This window comes from Gymnoscopelus microlampas, assembly GCF_963454915.1.
Source record: "Gymnoscopelus microlampas genome assembly, chromosome: 18".
NCBI classification, from domain to species: domain Eukaryota; kingdom Metazoa; phylum Chordata; class Actinopteri; order Myctophiformes; family Myctophidae; genus Gymnoscopelus; species Gymnoscopelus microlampas.
This window is the reverse complement of record NC_139955.1, coordinates 12,881,483-12,890,716: the sequence shown is the minus strand read 5'-3', so window position 1 is coordinate 12,890,716 and position 9,234 is coordinate 12,881,483. Positions and strand designations below refer to the sequence as shown.

General features: G+C 40.0%; 1 long non-coding RNA gene across 1 annotated transcript; it reads left to right on the top strand.

The window, feature by feature from the left end:
• Positions 1–7,508: 7,508 nt before the first annotated feature.
• Positions 7,509–8,317, top strand: LOC311065437. The gene is made up of 3 exons (XR_014602832.1): positions 7,509–7,637; positions 8,044–8,088; positions 8,225–8,317. It is a non-coding gene; the product is annotated as an uncharacterized lncRNA (long non-coding RNA).
• The last annotated feature ends 917 nt before the right edge of the window (positions 8,318–9,234 follow it).

The window sequence follows — 9,234 nt, the reverse complement described above, 5'->3', positions numbered from 1 at the left end:
CCTGCGTGAAACTGCGCGCAGTTAGTGCGCAGCTAGGACACAAAAGGAGCAGATCTACAAGCGTCGCAATGTGAGCTGGTGCTGGTTGTACAGATCGGCTATTTTCGGCGCGCGATGCCGTTATACGAAGAAGACTAAATCAGGCTCAATGGATAAAAAAAAAAACGTTTTTTGTTTAATATTACTTTAAGTGCAATGACATTTTACATTTTAACAGCATCCTTGTTGTGGGGAAACTTTCCCCGGGAAAGCTTTCGCTGAAAATAGCAGATCTACAAGCTCACAACGCGTCCAGTGCAACGCGTTGTGAGCTTGTCGATCTGCTATTTTCCTGCTAAAGCTTTCCCCAGAATCCCCACAATAACAGAAAACAGAAAATACACCAGCATAGAGCCCTGAGGGACTCCGCTCAACCATATGGGGTTTAAGTGGTTAAAAAGAAGGCAATCTTTGCTTGATCATTTTAATTAGCCTACTGGATTTATGTATTTGACGCTATAATCAACCATTTTACGCCACTACTATTTTACCTGCTGGTTGGGCCACCTCAGGTCAGAGTGTAGTCTAAAGAGAGCTCAAATAACTGTTAGGAGTCATCTAACAACAGTTAACATGTTACATGATCACAGGTACACGGCTGCCATGCCAAAGGTACTGGGTTTCTATTGGTTATGATACATTTTATTAACCAATAGAATCTCAATACCTGGGCTTGGGGGCAGAGCTAAACTGTTACTATGGCGATGACAGTAAACCATGAGACAGACTGTAAACACAAGAGTGCCATTTCGTTTCCTTTGCTTTGGCTTTTGAGTGACTGCTGGCTTCGTATTATAGCACTTACTTTAGGTTTATTTGTCTTTAAACTTTTTACCCTCTTTTTCTTTGTTTAAGCTGCCTATTCTTTAACCCTATATACTTAAAATACTTAAGTATGGATAAGTATGAGAATATCTTCCTCCTAGGCCATGGAGGTGTAGCAGACGTGTTTCTGATGAGACATGTGGAGAACAAGAGCATGCACGCGGTAAAGAGAATAAAAGTGGTGGAGTCCAAGAAGACAAGGACACAGAAGGCCATTCTTCAAGAGGCTGAAATCATAAGGCAACTGGAGCATCCTCACGTAGTCAAATGCAGCGATGCTTTTGTGAACTGCGATGATGGATTCATCTACATCATGATGGACTACTGTGACGGGGGAACCTTAGATGACAAAGTTAAAGGGAGGAAAACAAATGAATATTTTACAGAGAGCACTATAATGATGTGGTTTGTGCAGCTTACCATGGCGGTGAATTATATACACACAGCAAAAATACTCCACAGGGACATCAAAACCTCAAATGTACTACTAACTAAAAGAGGCGTGGTGAAGTTGGGAGATTTCGGAATAGCCAAAGTTCTGACCAACACGGTAGAAATGGCTCAAACGTGTGTCGGGACACCCAGTTACCTGAGTCCGGAGCTTTGTCAGGACATCCCATACAGCTCAAAGTCTGACATCTGGGCTCTTGGGTGCCTGCTGTATGAGATCTGTTCTCTCCAACCACCATTCAAAGCTGAAAACCTGCTGAGTCTCTTCTACAAGATTATCAAGGGAGAATACGGGCCTGTGCCTGACGCATACTCCGGCAGCATCTCTTCACTGATCCAGAGGATGATCTGCCGCGACGCAGAAAGCAGACCCAGTGCCGCCTCCATACTTGGCATCGCTTTTGTGCAAGACTGGCTCAGGGAATACGTGAAGCAGCGAGAGACAGAGGTAGTCATCATTTCCAACCAGGACAGTGACAACGTCGCGAGCACAGATCCAATCGGTCAGTCCCACACAGCGGAAGGGGGACAAGACAGTATGGAGGTCCGTTCTGGAGATGTGGAGAACGAAGATGCGACAAGTGTTGGTGGACAAACAGACTACTCTGAGGATTTTGATGATGATGATGATGATGAAAGCTTGTCCTCTCTTGAAGACCACAGTGAGCAGAGACACTCTACTCCTGTCAGCTCTCTAGTGGAAAACACTTCTACCGAACCTTTTGGTAAAGCGCACAAAGTCTTTAGCTGTATAATCCCTGCAGTGAAGTGTCAGGAGTCCTACACCATTGATACAGAATGCATTTACCATGTACATTATTAGGTCAAATAACCTTATTGAGAGACATGACATACGTAGCATTACATGCATTGGAAATTCGAATAGACCTCAAATTGACATAATGGACATACATGGAATCATAGGGAGCCTTGAACAAGTGCATGGTCCATATCACACAGGCCCAGGGAAGTAAAAAAGCAAAAAAAAAAATAACCTACAGAATGCTTAGCTTAACACGAGCATGGAATGAATAATTATCGTTCTTTTTTTTATTATTTATGGTAGCCAATTATTTTGTACCCCTTTTTTCTCCCCAATTTAGTTGTCATGCCAACACACATTTCTGTGTTGTCACTGCTGTTGTATCCTACTGACTCTCCTGCCAGTGAGGAGCCCCCACCAGGAGGATGTAGAGCCTTTGTGCTACTCCTCCCACCCAACACTCCCCGTTGACAGGTGCCGCCCCAGCCCGTAGGTCATAGGAGAACGTGCAATGACTAATAACACCCTCCCCGCCCGGCTTCCCTCCCCCGAACACGGGCCAATTGTGTTCGTGTAGGCGCTCGACAAAGTCAGATTCACCACGGAGGATTCGAACCCACAACCTCCGTGAGTTCGGCTGGCACAGGGGTAAAGTCCCTGTCTACCACCACGGAGGTTTCAATTGCACAACCTCCGTGGTGGTATAGGCAGGGACTTTACCCCTGCACCACCCGAGCGCTTTATTTATCATTCATGGTATGGAAGAGTTAGGCTGTGGTGTAATTGCACATGTTTTTGTTTCACCATATGTGCACGTGCAAACAAACACTAAGGGCACGGTCCCACCACACTTTTATTTAACCTATGGGGCGGAATCTGCCAATGCTTTGTCAATGCAAATGCGTGGATTCATGGAAAAAATGCACAAGACCATGAATCCACGCATTTGCATTGACAAAGCATAGGCGGATTTCGCCCCATAGGTACAATAAAAGTGCGGTGGGACCGCGCCCTAAAACAATGTTTTGTGTAAATGTGTTTGTGCAGCTCTGACCTGTGTCCAGTGGTGTAAAGTAACTAAGTAGGCCTACATTTACTCAAGTACTGTACTTAAGTACACTTTTGAGGTACTTTTACTTTACTGGAGTATTTCCAATTTTATTTATTTGAAAACTTTAGTTACTGGTTACTTTTTAGATTTATACTATTATTACAAAACATACATTAACCACTTCAGCCCTATATACATTTTGGCCATTTGAAAATAGCCGATCTACAAGCTCACAATTGTAGATCTGCTATTTTCAAAATATTTGTAGACATTTTGAAAACTTGTGAAATGGGACATTCTGCATAATGAGTACTTTCTACTTTTGCTATTCCAGACTTTTACTTGTAACAGAGTACTTCTACATTGCCGTATTGATACTTTTACTTAAGTAAAACATTTTAGTACTTTTCCCACCACTACCTGTGCTTTACATTTTGCAGAGGCCCATGACGTTTCAGAGCACAGAGAGTATCCAGATGACTTCGAGGAAGAGGAGGATGAGGAGGATCTGGAGGCTTTGGTCCACACGGCCCGTGCTGCTCTCCAACTTTCACCCCGGTCACAGTGGAATGGTGACAGTGACCCACAGGAGGAGGAGTTTCACCTCAGCGACGCCGGAGGCTTCGTCGTCACGCTGAAAGCGCTGAGGGACCAGTGCATCATGGGTAATAACTGTGTGTGTGTGTTGTGGAGGATAACGGTGGAATGTCATATAGAGTTGGACCAGTGGGAAATAGACCTTGGTCACTGTTTGATTCTCTGTGTTTTCATTGCAGAGGACATCGGGTCTTCTCTCTTTGAGGACATTAAGGGACACTTTGAGAAAGGCCTCAGTCCAAAAGACCTGCAGCCACAGTTTGAGCACACGCTAGGAGTGGACCGTCTTGAAACCTGCCATCTCATATTTACAATTGACCAGGAAACAACCTAGGGCAGGGGTCTTCAACAGGGGGTCCGGGACCCCTAGGGGGTCCTCAGAGTTACTACAGGGGGTCCGCCAAATCTTTGTGTGGTATGATTTTTTTTTTTCATCAACCACTTGAACTCTATAGCATCCCTTTTCTTAGGGGAACATTTGCCAAAAATAGCAGATCTACAAGCTCACAACGCCGTTGTGAGCTTGTAGATCGGCTATTTTTGGCAAAAAGGTACAGGTGTAAAAGGAAAAAAGAGCAGACCAAGTAAAACAAAAATGTATACAATATAAGGGGGGTCCCTGCTTTATCTCTCTCTCAGTTAGGGGGTCCTTGGCCTGAAAACGTTGAAGACCCCTGACCTAGGGCTTGAGTGCTTGCTGTAATTTTCTGGCATCTTATTTCTGGTTGATAATCAACATAAAGAACACTAGGTGGGGATGAAGAGATTCCAACCTACTTTGTCTTTGGAATGCATTGCACCATGACTGTAAAGAAGGACTCATTGGTCAAATGAATCAGTCTATGAAACAACAATAAGATCTACAGTAACTAATACACGTTTAATTGAAAGACAGAAAATGTGCACTTGTGTGATAACACAATGTTGCATTCATACTGCCGCTGTCTGGTATCTTGTATCTCTATATTTTATCTTTTTATGTTTTTTTAATGAATTAATGCCCTATCTTCTACTTCATTGTATGACTGTGTCACTCAATACGTTATTATTTGTTAAATCAAGCTGTTTAATGAATTAGAGTGTCTTCATGAATTCCCTTCTCACCGAGACCTGAGTATGTTTTATGTGATAGCAGATTTGAGCAGTTGTGGAAAGTAACTAAGTACATGTACTTTACTTAAGTACTGTAAATGTACTTAGTTACTTTACAATTTTGAGTTACTTTTTACTTTACTAGAGTATTTCCAATTTGCAATACTTTTACTTCTACTCCACTACATCTCAAAGACAAATATTGTACTTTTACTCCAGTAGTTACTAGTTACTTTGCAGATATAAATTAATATATTATAAAAGTAAACATACATTAGCCACTTTAGCCCTATTTTCAAACATTAGTACTTTTACTTTTGGTAGCCTACTTTAAGTATATTTTGATGCCAATATTGTACTTTTACTTTAGTAACATTTTGAACACAGGCCTTTTGCTTGTAACAGAGTATTTTTATATTGTGGTATTGCTACTTTTACTTAAGTAAAATATCTGAGTACTTCTTCCACCACTGGAGTTTGCATGCAATGGAAACACAGGATGCACTTGTACCAGTATCATCACACAATCAACTGATTAGTCAGCCAGAGATTTCCCTTGTCATTCACAGCACATACTCTCACTCACTCACTCTCTCACTCACTTGCATGCACATAATGTTTACATGCATGCCATGCACAAAACCCGCAGAAACCCTGCCGTTATAAATAGAACACACACAGAAACCCGAACTTCACAGGGAGAGAATGATGAACTAGAGTCTGTCAGGTTCATTCACCAATGCTCTGTGGATCTCTGACAGAACTACTTGTTCTCTGGTCACCAGCCATAGGACTTAGGGAGCACTTTAGTCAAGAAGACTTTCCTTCCATTAAAAGTTTTTTCTGCTGTCATGGATATGAATTTGATGTGGTCTTTCCCTCGGCCCCCTTCATTTTGACACCTGCGCTTGCATCCGTTTCCTTTGATGGTATTGAGTTAACACCAGCCATGGGAACTGCAAACACCTACAGTACCAGACCCAAACTAAAATGAACTTTCCGGATGGAAAATTTGGAAATTCAATCAGTTAGATGATTTATCACACATTTTGGAGTCAGTTAGATAGACACAAAAAGTGTTGTGTGTGAGCCTTTTAGTTTCTTTTTTGCAGTCAATGTTTTGTTTTGATTAAGTTTCTGTAAATTATTTAAGTCACACCAGGGTCCCCATCACACCAAATTGCCTATACAGTCAGTGCTCATCTTTTTTTCCCTTTTTTCTATTTTCAATACCTTTAAATAGTATGTCAATACAATATAACTACTACATCTGCAGTGTTTGGTATCCCTACTCTTCCTTTGAGAAATGTAGAAACCAGTGTCGGGTAGGACAGAGGTGCCCAAACTTTTCAATGCCAAGGACCCCCAAATATCCATAGCCTTTGGCTGCCGGCCCCCCTATTGCAAAATGGCATGAGAATACATCAATTAATTAAATTATAATGGCAAATATAAAATACATATAAATATAAAAAACGTAATGGAAACCTGGCTCTGGTACTGTTGAGGTTAGTGAGGAGTGAGCTTTCTGATTGGCTGTTCGGAGAAACGGAAGTGAGCAGCAAGCACAGGCAGATAGTTATTGCTGCAATTTCCATGCGAAAGGATTTATCTAACTATTTATATTTTATTTAACCTAAACTGGCACAATAATATTACTTCTGTATGACTTCATTTATAGATTTCTTTGGGGGTGCTTTTTCTGAGCCTTTATTTGATAGTACTATACAGTGTAAATAAAGTAGCAGAGATGTATATATATATGATGTATATATATATATATATATATATATATATATATATATATATATATATATATATATATATATATATATATATATATATATATATATATATATATATATATATATATATATATATATGTATGTATGTATGTATGTATATATATATATGTATGTATGTATATATATAAAAATTATAGAATAGAATGCCTACTCAGGTTGACAAGTAGGCCTACTACTGCCTGAAGCTCATAAGCACAACATCTCCCCTGGCCAATTGGGGATTCTGTATTTTAAGAGTTTGGAATGTGGATCTGATATAGTATGATTTCAACTCATGAGACATTCTCATTGCTTTTATGTTAACAGGTGTTGTGTCTGATGAAACTGTTGGTCACCCATGGTTTGTTGTTGTCACAACAAGATGTTTAAACATGTCCCAGTCAGTGTAGTCATAATAACATTCTTTTAGGAATTTGAGCTATTTGTGTTGTGTATAGCGCTAAGGTAAAAGTGCAATATAACAGCTACCCATTTCCTTAAACAGATGAGACAAAATGGGCAGGAGCTAGAACAAATAATTGTATTGTCGATACAATTATTTGTTCTAGCTCCTGCTCATTTTGTCTCATCTGTTTAAGGAAATAGGTAGCTGATATATTGCACTTTTACCTTAGCGCTAGGTATAGATCGGCATTGATGTAGTCTACCTACAACCTACCTATACTGCGATACAAAGTTGTGGAAACTCACAGGGCAGGTAGGAAGGATATAAAGATAAGATTCCAATTAAAGCCAAAACTTCATTACTATTTCCACGTACTGTAGGCGTACGTGTAGACGGAGACGACACCACGGCTTCCTTTTCTTTAAAAGGCTGTTCAGACTGCAGTCACCATCACTTCACACAATCAAGACTTCAAAAGCAAACAGAAAGAGAGGGAGAGAGAAGAAAATGAAGTACCTGGTGATTGTAGCTGTCCTACTGCATCTCTGCAAGGCTGAGGCACTGACCGCCAACAGGAAAGAGATCTTACATAACCTGGAGCAAATCGAAATCTTAAATTTACACACACCTGTAAGTAGCATTGTGGACGAATCTTTTTGATCAATCTTGAAATTCTCTAGCAGTGCAATGTGGGGCTCCAGCTAGTGACCCCCAGGGGTTCCTCCAGGGTGTTCCAGGGGGTCCCTTTTAGTATAGGACAGAATCATTTTAAATGGGGGTCTGTGGCTTAATTCAGTTCAATTTAGGGGTTCTAACATCTCTTATATGTACAATTTTGCCATCTCACGGTTAAACAAATACTCAGGATTTTAGTCTGTAAAGTTGTACTGTGACCAGGTGCAGCACTGAAGAGAATCAGGTTTAGTGTAGAGCTTGTGTACTTGGGCAAACAGGTTTTAATCTGATCATTATAATCTTATCATAACCATCCAGTGGATTCATAATAATAAAATAATTGTTATCTCCATTTCAACAGAGACTGCACTTTAACGTGCCAACAAGACAAATGGGAGAAACAGCAGTAAGTAATCTATGTGTTGATTATTGAGCACTCAGAATGGTCCATGCAAGTTCTTCTTCTTCTGTTCAACTAACACATTTTATTGTAATTGACAAAAGTCCCCTCCCTGACCAGCCCTGTTATTTGTCCCTTATAGTGTCACTGCAGCGCTACCTTTGCCAAGGACCTGAAACATTTGGTACAGGAACTGAATAAGACGAGTCTAAAGGACAGTGCCGTTTTAGAGAACCTGAAACTTGGCGCTGAAACTCTCTCTAAACATCATCCCTTGGTTAGTGATGCATTTTCTTCTTCTGAATTAAGACTGACTGTGTTTATTTGAATCTCTTGAATCTCACACCACCAGCCTGTCAGCTAAGTAACCAGATGTGCAAACTGTTGCCAGTAAACTCAACTCTAAGTGCACTGTCTTCATCTCTAACTTTTTTTCTTCTTTTTTTCATAGGGGGAGAAGTGTAAATCTGTAAAGGCCCGCAAAGGCAAACTGAGTTCCAACATAAAACTTTACATCGAGTTCGTTAAGACAATGAATCAAAACGCCTGCGTAAGTAGCACTTGGCCACACTTGCTGCTCCCATTCTTACCACTTTTGTATAATTTTGGCAAATTGATATTTATGGCACATTCTAGTTAGCAGCTTTTATTTTTATTTTATTTTTAGTGTCCCAAGACAGTGGTTATTCATACTGATTTGAACACTGTCTTTCCATGCAGAGCACGACAGGATAAGAAGGAGGGCAAGAAGAGAAGTTCTGACCCGGCGGCACCTGTGAACTCTAACAGAGACCCTGTTTCCACGTTTTTACTTTATAATATGAAATGGATTACAAGACACATGAATGTCTATATGGATATAAGTTATGTATGCATTTTTGTATAGAACTATTAGTATGTATTTTAGATACATTTTCTAACTAGATCAGAGTTCAGGGAATTAATTTATTGTTTTATCTATTTATTTTTGTAACTGGATGTCTATTTATATATTGTATTTATTTATTTATGATTGTTGAATACTATACAGTAATATCTGTGATATTGATGTTATGTCTGTGCAGAACCACTGTGCTGTTGTCTTAAAATAAAACATGTATGTTCATAATTATATTGTGTGTTTTTGCAAATGCTCCATGAGACTTGTGAACA